Source organism: Nerophis ophidion, linkage group LG14, assembly GCF_033978795.1.
Source record: "Nerophis ophidion isolate RoL-2023_Sa linkage group LG14, RoL_Noph_v1.0, whole genome shotgun sequence".
In the NCBI taxonomy this organism is placed as follows: domain Eukaryota; kingdom Metazoa; phylum Chordata; class Actinopteri; order Syngnathiformes; family Syngnathidae; genus Nerophis; species Nerophis ophidion.
The window spans coordinates 36675177-36690389 of record NC_084624.1 but is presented as its reverse complement, the minus strand read 5'-3'; the positions used below and the strand labels follow the sequence as shown (position 1 = coordinate 36690389).

Here is a 15213-nt window from a genome sequence, read left to right as displayed (position 1 = left end):
GGCCAGACAAAAGACAAGATTAACAGTGGCTGATTGTGCTGTCAGAGAGATAAGCAGCTTAACAGAACCACACTACAGTATTTAACTGATGCAGGAAGGTGACTGCACGCTGAGACAAAGACAGATGGGCTAAAAAGAAGGAAAATTAAGGCCTGAGGATGTTTTTAAGCAGCCACTGCCTGTTCAATTGTCAAGTCAAAAAAGGGCTCCGGAGGCTTGGTTGGCCTCAGCTGACCCTCAAGCCCCAGTGGACAGATTTGTCATTAACCTCCGTGAACGCGCACAGCGACCTTTCATCACCTGCGCGGCTTAAAGCAAAGCGTCACTGCGGCAGAGACCGTGCCAACGGAGGTTTTAGAGGTGTCGTTCGGCCGCCAGCTGAGGCGGTCGGGGCTTGATGGATCACGCGTTTGCAGTAGCGAGGTACTTCAAAGACAGTGGAAGACACAAAAAAGGTGGGGTATTGGATGTCGGCCAATCAGAGGAGCAGTCAAGGTCATTTTCTTACTTCTGGGTGGCGGCGACAGATTGTGTGAATGTGACCCTGCGGTCAAAGCAGGACTGTTAAGTCACAGAGAGGAGCCACACTTTTAGGATCTCTCCAACCAGTGGTGGGTGCAAGTATTACCAGGCCAGCTGCTTTCCAGCCGAAGGAAGGGAGATAATATGCCAATATATCCAGCAAAGTTTGGCGCAGGACCATTAGAAGCAGTAAAATAACTTAACTAGGAACGCTGCGGTACTTTATAAGCAGAGGAGTGAAAGGTCGCTGAAGTAAAATTCCAAAGACAAATGCAAGGATAGCTCACCACTACAGTCATTGTTGTTGGTAAACACTGCAGTATTGCTACACCTATAGTCTACCACAGTCATGTAAACTAGTGGTCCCCAACCACCGGGCAGCGGCTCGATTGGTACCGGGCCGCAGAAGAATTTGTTTAATTTTTTAAAATTTTTTATCCTTAAAAAATTGTTTTTTTATTTCTATTTTTTTCATTAAATCAACATAAAAAACACAAGATACACTTACAATTAGTGCACCAACCCCAAAAAAACTCCCTTTTTCATGACAAAAAACAAAACAAAACACACAAAAAATCTCCCCGCCGGGGCGCGGGACATATTATCAAGCGTTGACCGGTCCGCAGCTCCAAAAAGGTTGGGGACCACTGATGTAAACTGACTCCAAAGTTAGCACAATAATTTAAAAAGTTAAACTACCCATGATTGTCACACACACACTAGGTCTGGCAAAATTATTCTCTGCATTTGACCCATCACCCTCTGGAAGGTGAAGAGAGCAGTGAGCAGCAGCGGTGACTGAGCCCGGGAATCATTTTTGTTGATTTAACCCCCGATTCCAGCCCTTGATGCTGAGTGTCAAGCAGGGAGGTAATGGGTCCCATTTTTATAGTCTTTGGTATGACTCGGCCGGAGATTGAACTCACGATCTACCGATCACATCTACAGCAATTATTCTCAAACTGTGGAACGTGCATACTTGCCAACCCTCCTGGATTTTCCGGGAGACTCCCGAAATTCAGCACCTCTCCCGAAAACCTCCCAGGACAAATTTTCTCCCGAAATTCAGGCAGAGCTGGAGGCCACGCCCCCTCCAGCTCCATGCGGACCTGAGTGAGGACAGCCTGTTTTCACGTCCGCTTTCCCACAATATAAACAGCGTGTCCGCCCAATGACGTTATAACTGTAGAATGATCGAGGGCAAGTTCTTGGTTTCTTATGTGGGTTTATTGTTAGGCAGTTTCATTAACGTCTTCCCAACTCGGTAACAACACACAACAACAGCAGTAACGTTTTCGTCTACCGTAAAGCAGTTTGTCTGCCATAAACAGCAATGTTGTGACACTCCTAAACAGGACAATACTGCCATCTACTCTACATGCATATGTGACAATAAAATCTTTGGCTTTTAGAGAGTGCAGTGCAAAACTGCGCACACAACAAGGAGACGAAGCAAAAGAACAAAAAAGATTCAGCCACGGCGACGCCGACGACGAGTAAGATGAAGAAATACGCTTGTAAGTTGCAAACCGCAGCTGCGATTGGACCTGGATAGCTTCCGAGAAGAAGTACTGGACTACCAAGTGTTGGCAGTGAATATCTTCCTCAGGAAGCAAAGATTGACCGGTTTTGAGCCATGCTAAGGAGAGATGTAAGATTCCAGAATCTAGTGCATTTGATGAAAACACATATGTGCGTGCCACACAGCAATGCATCATCAGAGGGTGTTTAGCATGGTTAGAAAAATAGTGACAGCGAATAGAACAAGGATGGACAATTCAACCCTTAACTCAACAATGAGTAGATGAGTGTTATGTGTGTGTATATGTGTAAATAAATGAACACTGAAATTCAAGTATATATATATATATATATAGCTAGAATTCACTGAAAGTCAAGTATTTCTTTTATATACATATATATATATGAAATACTTGACTTGGTGAATTCTAGCTGTAAATATACTCCTCCCCTCTTAACCACGCCCCCCGCCCCACCCCCGACCACACCCTCCAACCCCCGAAATCGGAGGTCTCAAGGTTGGCAAGTATGGGTACGTGGGCTTGATCCAGTTGTACGCCAAATAATCAATTAAAGTACAGTTTTTTTAATTTCGCCTTTATTTGAACATTGTGTTACTGTTCAAACTTTGTGTAATGTTACAGTGGCCACAAATATTAAATATGCTTTTTAAATAAAACCTTTATGTTGTTTTTAATGAATACTTAGGCCCACTATGCTACTGTATTTTAACAGTAGTCATTATGGTGGTATCTGGAGAGCAAAGTTTTTTCGAATGGGGTATTTGGTGACAAAATGTTTGAGAACCACTGCCCAACATCATTCATTGCTAACTTAAAAGTTAAAGTACCAAAGATTGTCACACACACACATGAGGTGTGGTGAAATGATCCTGTGCATTTGACACAACCCCTTTTTCACCCCCTGGTAGGTGAGGGGAGCAGTGAGCAGCAGCGGTGGCTGTGCCTGGGAATCATTTTGGTGATTTAACCCCCAATTCCAACCCTTGATGCTGAGTGCCAAGCAGGGAGGTAATGGGTCCCATTTTTATAGTCTTTGGTATAACTCGGCCAGGGTTTGAACTCACGACCTACCAATCTTAGGGCGGACACTCTAACCACTAGGCCACTGAGCAGACATTACAATATACATACAATGAGTGATTAATCAAATGATACAGAAGCATTGATACCCCATGAAATACAAGGATTGATGCTGTGTCCTTCGAAGGCTCAATGTTTTTGTCACTTTAAGAAAAAGAAAAAAAAAGACTGATACAATTGCTGTGTCATTTCAATGTGAAGCACCAAACTGTGTTAATCGGGAAGCGCTTCTTTCGGCTCAAAAGTGACTCCTTGTACTAAAAGAAGTTGGAGGACTCTGTTTTCGTCAGCAACATCGATATAAATCAGGGGTCCCCAACTTTTTGACTCGGGCCCCATTGAGTTAAAACAGTTTGGCCGGGTATATATATATATATATATATATATATATATATATATATATATATATATATATATGTATATATATAATGTATAAATTTCCAGCGCACTAATTGACTGCAAAAGTGCGCACCTTATGTCACGTTATAAATGGAAAAATGCATTTTTAGACAATATGATTTGCCTGAGCGCCTAGGAGATACCAAGAGTAACAAGCGGTAGAAAATGGGTTAGAGAGGACAGATTAAAAAAAAAAATGTTTCAAATAAGAATTTTTTTTTTTTTTTAAGTGGGACTTCTCATGGGCCGTAGTTTGGGGACCCCTGATCTAAATGTAACTAAGAAAACAACAATTATGAAGTTTGATCTTGTAGCTTCAAATAAGGTGTATGTTATTTTTCCTGTCTACTATTTGGCTTATTGACCAGAGTTATACTTTTGATATTTCTTTTTGGAGCTATTCGTTTAGTGAGGTTTTTTTTTCAAGCAGATGATGAATGACCTTTATGAAACAGCAACTGAGTATTAGTGCAGTGTCAGTATAGCTAGTGGGGTGCAATACACTCACTGGGGCATCAATTACCAAATCGCTACATACAATGCAGGGTGATGGAAAGTGAATGCAGTGAGATTCCTCGATTCAGTGAAATTACCCCATCATTATGTTTGCATCGTTTATTGGAAATATGTATAATACTGTTAGTGTTTTTTAGTTACCGTATTTCCTTGAATTGCCGCAGGGCATATAGTATGCGCCTGCCTTGAATTACTGCCGGGTCAAACTCGCTTCGCAAAATAATTAGCGCATGCTTAGAATTACCGCCTGGTCAAACTCATGACGTCACGAGTGACACTTCCCCCTGTCATCGCATAAAGGGAAGAAGATTAAGAGCTATTCAGTAGGATTTAAGGTCCAAGCTTACATCACACTCAAATTTTTACTGCATGCCTTTGGTAAGTGCCGGAGTGAGAAGAGGTTCTAAAATAATTAGCGCATGCTTACTTTTACCGCATGCCTTTGTTAAGTGCAGGAGTGAGAAGAGGTTTTAAATCAATTAGCGCCCTGGCGGCAATTCAAGGAAATACGTTACCTTTAATATGCAAGCAGTTATAGTTACCTTTCCCCAAACATAGTTGAATTAGTAATGGAATTGAAGTAGTAATTAGTTAACTGGGAATGTATTACATTTGTGAAAAACATATAAAGGATTTGCGATGTGAAGTAACACGTGTCATTGAAATGTTTCATGAGATTACGGGATTGCAGTCCTTCATCAACATGCAAGGGGGCAGTGTTTTCTTAAGCGTGGGACACCACAACTCTGATGGATTTAGCTTCCTGTGTAGTAGTAGAGTAGTGAACAATGGCGACCAGTGCACAATAACATGACGTGACGTTGGAAAGTCAATGCGTGTGGTTCCTCAGGCTGGAAAAGTTAGCGTGTGAATATGCATGCATCTGCTCATATTCTGTAAGTCAAGGGCGTGTTTTCGCTCGCTGGACCGACCAAACATATTGACATGCTCATACATCAAGAATCAGTCGGTTGGACTTTATTTTCTTTAAAGTCGGTTTAGCTTGGCGCTTCAGGCTTTGTTGCTTTTGTTTGAACAAGGCGTTGAGGATTTCCCAAGACAAGTTGTTGTCATATAATGTCTTGTTGCCTTTAAAACAAATGTGTTCATATGGCCGTTCATCCTTTAAATCCATCGCGGTCACTGTAGAAACAAGGCGACTCACCTGGTCAGATTCTTAGCAGGCGTGAATGGACTTCTTTCTCCTGCGCTACATGCTGAGTCGCCGCCGCTCAGCTCTTCAGTGAAGACATTGCGCTCTGAGCGCCGACACCTGGGGGGGAGAGACACACAATAAATACATTAAAACAGTGCTCATCAAAATTTTTTCACCAAGTACCACCTCAGAAAAAATGTTGCTCTCCATGTACCACCACAATGACCAACAATAAATACTCTAGTGTAGTAGGCCTTTATTTAAAAGGTATATTAAATATTTGTGGCCACATTACATACAGTTTGAAGAGAATATAGGAAAATAAAACACTTCTTTAATCAAGTGAATTTTTGGATGGAGCCTGCGTACCATTAGTGGTACACGTACCACATTTTGAGAATCACTGCTCTAAAACAATGCCAACTACTGCATTGTTAAACCAATGCACTTAACATATTGTCAGTGTCATTATTGTATTTGTAAAACTGATTGTGCGCCTCATTCAAGATAATTTGCCGGCATTTTTGTTGTCTAAAGAACATTGGGCCCCATTCAGCAATACGTTCTTAACTTTTTTATTTATCTTTCTTCCTAAGTGATTTTCTAAGAGTAGTCCATTCAAATTCATGACGTGTTCTTAAACGCCCAAATTGTTCCCATCTGCTATTCTTAAGTTGCTGAATGCCAAATGGTTAGCGCGTGCGTTTCTATCATAATTTGCAAACGAACACGCCCTTATTTCCCCAATATGTATATGTGAACACCCTTAATTCAGTAATTTGAATAGGTAAAGGCCCTTAATTCCCCATGTAAAGGCAAAAAGAAGAGAAATTCCTATTATCCCGCGGGGGAAATGCATATTGTCAAAACGTAAGTTTAAGAAAGGGGGGACTGCTGAGGTAGCCCCGAAGCGGTCGAATAAATATTTGTTACTTTGGGCAAAACATGGTCGTGAAGTATGCACTCCCTCCCCACGGCACGATCTGCGGCATCTTGCAGTAGAATAGAACAGAATAGAATGGACTTTATTGTGATTATATTTGCATCTAACAAGATTAAGGACTCCAATTTAATCAGAATCAGAATCAGACATACTTTATTAATCCCCGAGGGGAAATTAAAAAGGTGCTGTAGTGGGAATAAATAATAAATAATAATAAATGGGTTGTACTTGTATAGCGCTTTTCTACCTTCAAGGTACTCAAAGCGCTTTGACACTACTTCCACATTTACCCATTCACACACACATTCACACACTGATGGAGGGAGCTGCCATGCAAGGCGCCAACCAGCACCCATCAGGAGCAAGGGTGAAGTGTCTTGCTCAGGACACAACGGACGTGACAAGGTTGGTACTAGGTGGGAATTGAACCAGGGACGCTCGGGTTGCGCACGGCCACTCTCCCCACTGCGCCACGCCGTATAATATAAATAGACTACTATTCAATAAAAATAATAAGCAATCCTGTACAATATACAAACTACTGTAGAATATACAGAACAAGACAAGAGTGCCGGAGTGATAACAATCAGTGTCGGATGTATTGTACTCGAAGGGTAATATTGCACTGTAGGGTATTAGGGTAGGATATTGTATAGGGGTGAATTATTTATTATAAGTTAGAGTTCATGATGGTGACAGCTCGGGGAAAGAAGATGTACAGAAGCAGTAGCGGCAAGAGTGTGTGAACGTGTGTGTTTGTATTTTGAAACGTCTGAATGTTGCTCAGGCCCTGCGATGAGGTGTCCAGGGGTGTACCCCGCCTTCTGCCCGATTGTACCTGAGATAGGCACCAGCCTCCCCCCCCCCCCCTCCCCCCCCCGACCCAAATAAGCGGTAGTAAATGGATGGATGGATATATGTTGCTCATTTTGCTATAAGTATGTGTGTCTAGTCTATCTATCTATCCATCTATCTATCTATCTATCTACAGTATCTATCTATCTATCTATCTATCTATCTATCTATCTATCTGTCTATCTATCTATCTATCTATCTATCTATGATATTGATTTAACATTAAATAATAGAAGTAACGGAACTTGTCACACTTAAGAACAAATAGGCCACCCTAGGAGTGCTCTGGAGCTCTCATAGATTTTGTTCTTACCTACAAACAAATCCCAGCTAAGAAATCATTGGTGAATACAAAAATCTCCTTAAAAACTTCATAAGTGGGCCTAAGAACAAAATGTGTTCTTAAGAGTGGTTGCTGAATGGGACCAAATGAGTGTGTGCACTTGCAAACACCTCAGCCATGACTTTTGTACTCGAGAAGTTAAAGAGATGCTACGTGATACACCAGCCCTCCCACCCGGCCCCCAGGGCTAAATACTATAGGATGTTTTAGTTTGTGTGGCTACACACAATCACCTTATTGCGCTACTTTGACCCCTTGACTGAGTATTGTTTAACCACTCAGACGCTGATATAACACAAAGCAAAGTTCCCCACTCGCCAACTGTCACAATCGACCCCATCATCACTGGTGACTGTGCACTCCAAGCGGGGGTCCAAGTCCTGCAAACAGCCAGTGTACATAAGCCACTTTCGCATGTTCGCCCAGCACACTGGAGCTGCCGTTGTGAATGATTAGCCTGCTTGATACAGCCAATCAAAGGTGGGGAGTTAAAAACAAGTCCACGTGTCAGCCAGGAAGCTCCTCTGAGGCAGTCGATTGCTGACAAAAGACGAAAGGAGCCCGGATTTTTGTCCTCGCTCGATCCCGCGGCCAATAAATACAAGTTCAAGCTAGGACAGAACGTCACAGCCCTTAGAGGGCAGAGGCTGGAAGCATTCTGGAAATTGACCAGGAGATGTCTCAGAAAGATGAGCAAGCCATAAAATCTAAAGCACCAATACCAGCCGTGCCCTAAGGCGCTTCAAGATGTCCAGTTTTTCCAGTAATGACATTATGATGAACCACAACAGCATTGCTGAAACAACTGACCCACTAACAGCCTGTGTATATAATAGTCTCCATTTCAGGTCACTTTGTATCTGTGTAGTGCCAGCTTCCTGTTTAAAGTTGATTTTGAGTTTGATTTTCATTCATTCAAAGTGTTTTTTCCCCTTTTCTGTCTTTATACTTTTAATTACATGCTGGCAATAACACACTATGTTCCTTTAACCTCAATGTAAGCCTGATTTTACATATATAATTATTGTAGTTTATTTGAAATGATGGTGTTTTATATTTAAAAATACAAGGACAGAATAGAAAAAACAACTATTTAATGAGTTTTTCCAAAAACTTGTTTGCATACAGTTGTTTAATCCATCATTTTGAGTAATTACCATCTATTGAATCACAATATTTATAATAATAATAATAGTGATAATAATAGAACTAATATTGTATTGACAACATTTATTTGTGATAATCCTAGCATTGAATGCAAACAAACACATTATATGATTAATAACAAAATAAAATAAAAATATATATGATTGATTCAAAAAGATAAAACTACATTATTATATTGCATTAAAACATGTAATTGTGATAAGCCTCGCACTGAAATACTGAAACAAAATCAAATAGTAAATAACGAAATAATGAAAATAATTAAAAAATAATGACAAAGAACATTTGCATAAATATAATATATTAAAATGTGTATTATTAATTTTTAAAATGTAACATAGTAGTACATTTGAATAAAACACGCTGGTCAGTTTGCTCATTTTAACTGTGTTTTGTTTTTCATTTAAAAAAAATCTAAAAGTCTGATCCAAAGTCTGTAATCTTGAATCAAGCTAAATAAAAAGAACAGAAGGAAGAGCTAATAAGTGAATCAAATAACTATCATTATTTTCCTTATTTGGCAAGCAGTCCTTTTTTGTTTCTCCCGTGTAATTACATTAGAAAAGAGGCAGAGAGGCTAAATTCAATTCATTTGCAGCCTGGCTAAGCATTCAAACTAGCACCTCCTTTACTTATTTTACAGAAATATAAGATATAAATAATTCTGAACAGCTATGTCAGGTGGCTTTAGCTGCAGTTCAACTTGCATTTATATTAAATAAAAAAAAGAGATAAGCATCAGGAGTGCTTCTCGGCTCATTGTTATGTGAAATGCAGGAAAGAGCGGCTCTTAACATCCGAAAAGACGGGAGACAAAAAGGGGGTTGGGAGGTATGCAAAAACCAGAACAAACATCTCTCCACATTCTGTAAATGAGGTGCTAAAAGCCTCTCTCATTAACGCTGCAGCAAGTTAATACTAATGCCACATGAAACACTGCTTCTTCTCTACCTTCCATGACTTCCTCCAACTTCTTCAAAATCCCCAAATGAGGTAAATCCCAAAGTGTCCTCAAAGGTTAGTCCATGTTAGGGAGTAAAATCCTTGGTATAGCTGCATGCAGCATGTGTTGCTGCTGCTGTGTGTCCACTCACCTCAGTCATCTCTCTCTCTCACACACACACACACACACAGCCACTAACATGCACACACACACGCAGTCACAGTCAGGAAGGCTGGCAATGGGAATCATCCGATAGCCTCCTCCTCTTCCTCTCTCACTCTCTCTCTTTTGCTTGCATGCAAACAAACACATGAACCCTCCCCCGTCCTTCTATCTCCCACCCTCAATGCCCTCCTCTGTCCTGTGCCATTTGCCAAGGAAGAGGAGGAGGAGAATCCACCGGGGTCTCATTCATCTCGGCCTGATGACCCCCTGTGGTGACAGATGCTCCGCGGAGGGAGGGCAGCACGGATAGAGAGATATAGGGAGGAGAAAGAATAGGGGCCCCCGTCATGGCGGCGGTCTGCCACGCGTGACCCCCTGCACGCCGTGACATCCAGCGTGGGCGACTGTGGTTTTTAAATTATTCTCCTTAAGAGATGGAGGGGAAGGGGTTGACTTTGAATCGATTAAACCTCCCTTCTTTTATTGGGGTGCAAGGGGCAATTGAGTGGCAAGAGAATCCAGCAGCAGCTGGAATGTCAGGTCAGATACAGCATATTGTCATCGTGGCCTTGCCCGGGATTGACCCTTAAATTGGGGGGTGGGGGGCTTTTTACTCCTGCTATAAATACCATGCAGGGACTCATCTGGCCAAAATAAATAAACGGGGGGAGGGGGGGGAGTGCATGCAGCAACAGGCAGCTGTGGCTTTAGGGAAATTGACAAGATGTTGCAGGGATTTACAGGAAATAGTCCACACTCCACACTAAAGTTGTCCAGATAACCGATATTCTGGTTCATTCTTTGCAATAGTTTTTAAAATAAAAAGGACTACAAAAATGTCCTTATTCACTATTATTATAGCTTCATTCACTAACGGTGTTACAAAAAAGATCAATTAGAATAATAGATAATGTTGGATATAGAGAAAATACACACCCTTTGTTTATTAAATCACAATTATTGAAATTCAACTAAAATGATCTAGAAAGCAAACTATAACCTGCTACCCAAGAATGTACAACAATTTTTCTCAACAAGAGAGGAGAAATATAACCTTAGAGGTAAATGTAATTTAAAACATTTGTATGCTCGTACAACACTTAAAACCTTTAGTATATCAGTATGTGGAATTAAATTATGGAATGGATTCAGCAAAGAAATCAAAGAAAGCACCAATATGAATTAGTTTAAGAGACTGTTCACAATCTTTGTGAACAAGCGTTCACAAAGTACACATAACAATAATTATGTTGAACATCTTGAACCCTTTTGTTTCTCACTTTTTTTATTGAGACATGTTATTTATGTATTTAATATTTGTATGCTTACTATGGTATATTATTTATCTATTATTTATTGTTCACTGTTCTGTTACAGAGAACAAGGAAATTAGTTAAAATTGCTATGGTATAAGAAGAGATAAGATTAAATAAGCTCTGCTTCTTTCTACTCCTTTTCGGACGTGCTGTAATGAAACAACTGGAATGGAGGATGTTCACTATCTTATTTAATAATGTCACGTATGTTTAATGTATTTTACGATTTTCTGTTAAAATAGAGCTAATAATTCAGTTCAGTTCAGTTCAATTTCAGTTTATTTCGAACATAGAAACATGGACTGTAGTTTATCACATTCCAGTTTCCATGTTTCCATGTTCATAATAAACTGAAACTGAACGACTTGTCCAGGGTGTACCCCGCCTTCCGCCCGATTGTAGCTGAGATAGGCGCCAGCGCCCCCCGCGACCCCGAAAGGGAATAAGCGGTAGAAAATGGATGGATGGATGAACTGAATTATTAGCTCTACTTTAACAGAAAATCTTAAAATACATTAAATATACGTGACATTAAATAAGATACTGAACATACTAGACAACTTATCTTTTAGTAGTAAGTAAGCAAAGAAAGGCTCCTAATTTGGCCGCTGACGTATTCAGTAACATATTGTGTCATTTCCCATTGTATTATTTTGTCAAAATTGTGACGGACAAACGGTATAAAATGGATTATCAATTTACTTGTTCATTTATATACACTTTCTGTTTTAACATGTTCTATCTACATTTCTGTTAACATGTAATAAGCATGTGTTCTTCTGTTGTTTGCATACGCAAGTTTTGGGTGGATACAACGAATGTTGGTATCGATTCAATACCAAGTAGTTACAGGGTCATACATTGGTCAAACTTATTAAAGTTATTTTGTGTCCAGGGACATATTTCCTGGGTTTATAAGTTAAAGTTAAAGTTGAAAGTACCAATGATTGTCACACACACTCTTGGTGTGGCGAAATCATTCTCTGCATTTGACCCATCACCCTTGATCACCCCCTGGGAGGTGAGGGGAGCAGTGAGCAGCAGCGCAATTAAACACGACAAAAGATTTTGTGATAGTAAAAAATCTCCATGTAGTCCTAGTAGTATCAACTATACACGCTCTTGTTCTTGGTATCGTTGCAGTCGATGTCTGTGTAGATCCACCCATGGCATTTGTTTACATTCAGGAGAGCTCGCTTGTTGTTAGCAAGTGTTGTGGTTGTGGTTTGTGCAGCCCTTTGAGACACTAGTGATTTAGGGCTATATAAATAAACATTGATTGATTGATTGTTAGCGGTTAGCTATTGTATCCTAGCTAGATAGCCATGTGTTTTTTTGTTTTTTTTACTTTTGTTTATTGGATTTTGAGATATACATACAGTCCACAAATACAATTAAAAACATGTAACCCACAAAATTATATAAATTAAAATGAAAAAACATTTAAAATTTACATGAAGCCAGTGACAACTGCACTGCTGAATGTCGCCAACACGGTGCAGCAATACACAAAAGCAGACAAAAGGCTTGTCAACTATCTACCTTTCAAGAACTTTTCAATCGGGGTTCGCTTTTCCACATTTTAGGAAACCACTTTATACTTCCTGTAACTTCACAAAACAAATGTTCAATGTCAGCCTAATATTCTTTTTACGGAAATAAACAATACCTCTAATCCTGTGAGTGTAGCAAGGCAAAATGAGCCTCCAGCCAACAAAGTAGTAAATGCTACCAAGTTCTTTCAGGACTTGAGAAGAGGGGCTATCCCAAATCGTCCACTGAGAGGATTCGGTTCGATCTTTTCGCCAATCACCCACGACAAAGTATTAAAAATTTCAGTCCAATAACTGCACAGCGATGGGCAAAGCCAAAACATTTAAATTGAGTTAGCCGGAGACTTGTGAGACTGATTACATAATACAGATATTCCGTCTTACAGCTTACGTTGCTATAATAAGTACGATGTATTAGTTTGCATTGAATAAGGCTGTGTCTAGCACAAATAGAAGACTTATGAACCCTACTTAAATCTCTGTCCAGCTCTCTTTAGATAGGGTCACTCCTAAGTCACCCCTCCAAAGTGATGTTATTGAATTTGGAGATTCAGAGCGTAAAATGGAAAATTTGATTGTAAATACGTGTAATTGATCCTTTTATAAGTCGGAAGTGGTGTCATAAAGACATCTAAAACCGTGCCTTGTAAAAGTATTACGAAGGAAACTGCGGATCTGTAGATATCAAAAAAAGTGTTGATTTGGGAATAAAAATATATCACGAAGTTGCTGGAAAGAGGCAAACATGTTGTCAATGTATACATCTTTGATGTTGTTTGATCCCCAGACTTTAAAAAGGCACTATCGACAAGAGAGAAGGAAAAAAATATTTGTGAAAGAGGCAAACATGTTGTCAATGTATACATCTTTGATGTTGTTTGATCCCCAGACTTTAAAAAGGCACTATCGACAAGAGAGAAGGAAAAAAATATTTTCAGTGATGTGAGCAAGACCGGAAATAGTCTGTAAGTCAAAATAGCGCTGAAAATGAACCCAAATTGTCAATGAGGTTTTTACGATTGGATTTTTAATAAAAGCGGAAGTAAAAGAGTCAATGGGAGAGTGAACTACAGCCCTCAGAGATACTGGTTTAGTTGAGTTAACCTTCATAAGGGAGACCAAATGCTTTATATTGCAGCCAATATTTAAGAATTCTAATGTTGGTGGCCCAGGAGTAAAACCTAAAAACTTTAGGCAGTGCTAATCCTCCCGACAATTTGAGCTCGCCATGTTTTAAAGCGGCTTCACCGTGGCAGAGGGGTTAGTGCGTCTGCCTCACAATACGTAGGTCTTGCAGTCTTGGGTTCAATCCCAGATTCGGGATCTTTCTGTGTGGAGTTTGCATGTTCTCCCCGTGACTGCGTGGGTTCCCTCCGGGTACTCCGGCTTCCTCCTACCTCCAAAGACATGCACCTGGGGATAGGTTGATTGGCAACACTAAATTAGCCCTAGTGTGTGAATGTGAGTGTGAATGTTGTCTGTCTATCTGTGTTGGCCCTGCGATGAGGTGGCGACCTGTTAAGGGTGTACCCCGCCTTCCGCCCGATTGTAGCTGAGATAGGCGCCAGCGCCCCCCGCGACCCCAAAAGGGAATAAGCGGTAGAAAATGGATGGATGGATGTTTTAAAGCACCTCTTTCAGAGCAGCGCTCCTGTGTTTAAATCTTCATCTTTAACGTTAGTTAAAATGAGTCCATTCACCCGCTTCCGTCTCCACACTGTGACTGCTCTAAGTACTCCAGGCGTGTGCTTTGCCTAACATGCGCCTCTGCAAGTTTTTACCAGCAATGACACGGCGTGACGACGGCGAGCAGTAATGTACATGAAAAATAAAAAGTACAAGTAGTTTTCACAGGCAGTATGGTACTTTTTGAATTCATTAGTACCGCAGTACTTTATTATTACCAGTATACCGTACAACACTAGTCCCATCTTACTATAATTTACTCTAAAAAAGGGGCTCTTTCTCTTCTGCAGATTATACAATGCAGTGTGAAAAAACTACAAGTCTCTGAGAGTCTCGACGTCTTTCAAGCCCGGACCATATTTCAAACCTTCACACGCAAGATACACACCTCCTGCATATCTGACTAGATATTGTTATCAAGATCAATATGATCCATTCATGACTGACATATAAAGAAACTACAAAAATCCTCTGAGGGCAAAGATTTCTGCCTGTAATAAAATGCTGAATCCAAATGGTGATCCTGATCACCCCCAAAATGCATTTTCCTTGTCCCATTTCTGATATATTTTTCCATTTCTGATATTTCCTAAAAAATTCAATCAAAATCTGCCCATAAATGATTAAATTAATCTGTAGATGAATGCAAGTAACAGACCGACACCTCTTGCGAGTAATCCACATGTCTCTGTGGGTCGAGGCGTGTCCACTTGCGTACACAAACACAGAAATTGACGCTTCTAACGCAAACTTATGGTAACGTAGTAGAATGATTTGGATTAGCCCCAGAATCTAATCACTTGTTTCTTACCCCATTTCTGTCATATCCTGAAAGTTGAATGAAAATCTGCTGATACATTTTTAGTTATGTTGCTAACTTAAACATGCTGACGTTTACATAACCTCCTGAAAGAGGTACCAATGCTGAAATTAATAATAGTAACAAAAGTAAAAATACTTTCCAAATGCTCTTCTAAAATCTTAAATAAAAATGTTGAGTTTTTTTCTAAAACAGACGTACACAT

The 15213-nt window shown here is 40.1% G+C and overlaps 1 protein-coding gene across 3 annotated transcripts in view; it reads right to left on the bottom strand.

Annotated features, from left to right (window-relative positions):
- greb1l (GREB1 like retinoic acid receptor coactivator) overlaps nt 1-15213 on the bottom strand; it is a 156414-nt gene that overhangs the window by 48984 nt on the left and 92217 nt on the right. For 2 of the 3 annotated variants that reach the window (XM_061920562.1, XM_061920564.1), the window contains exon 2: nt 5227-5334. The gene's annotated coding sequence lies outside the window, so the exon portion shown is untranslated. Of the gene's footprint in view, nt 1-5226; nt 5335-9476; nt 9691-15213 lie in introns of those variants that run through there. The other variant, XM_061920563.1, reaches the window with a different exon arrangement.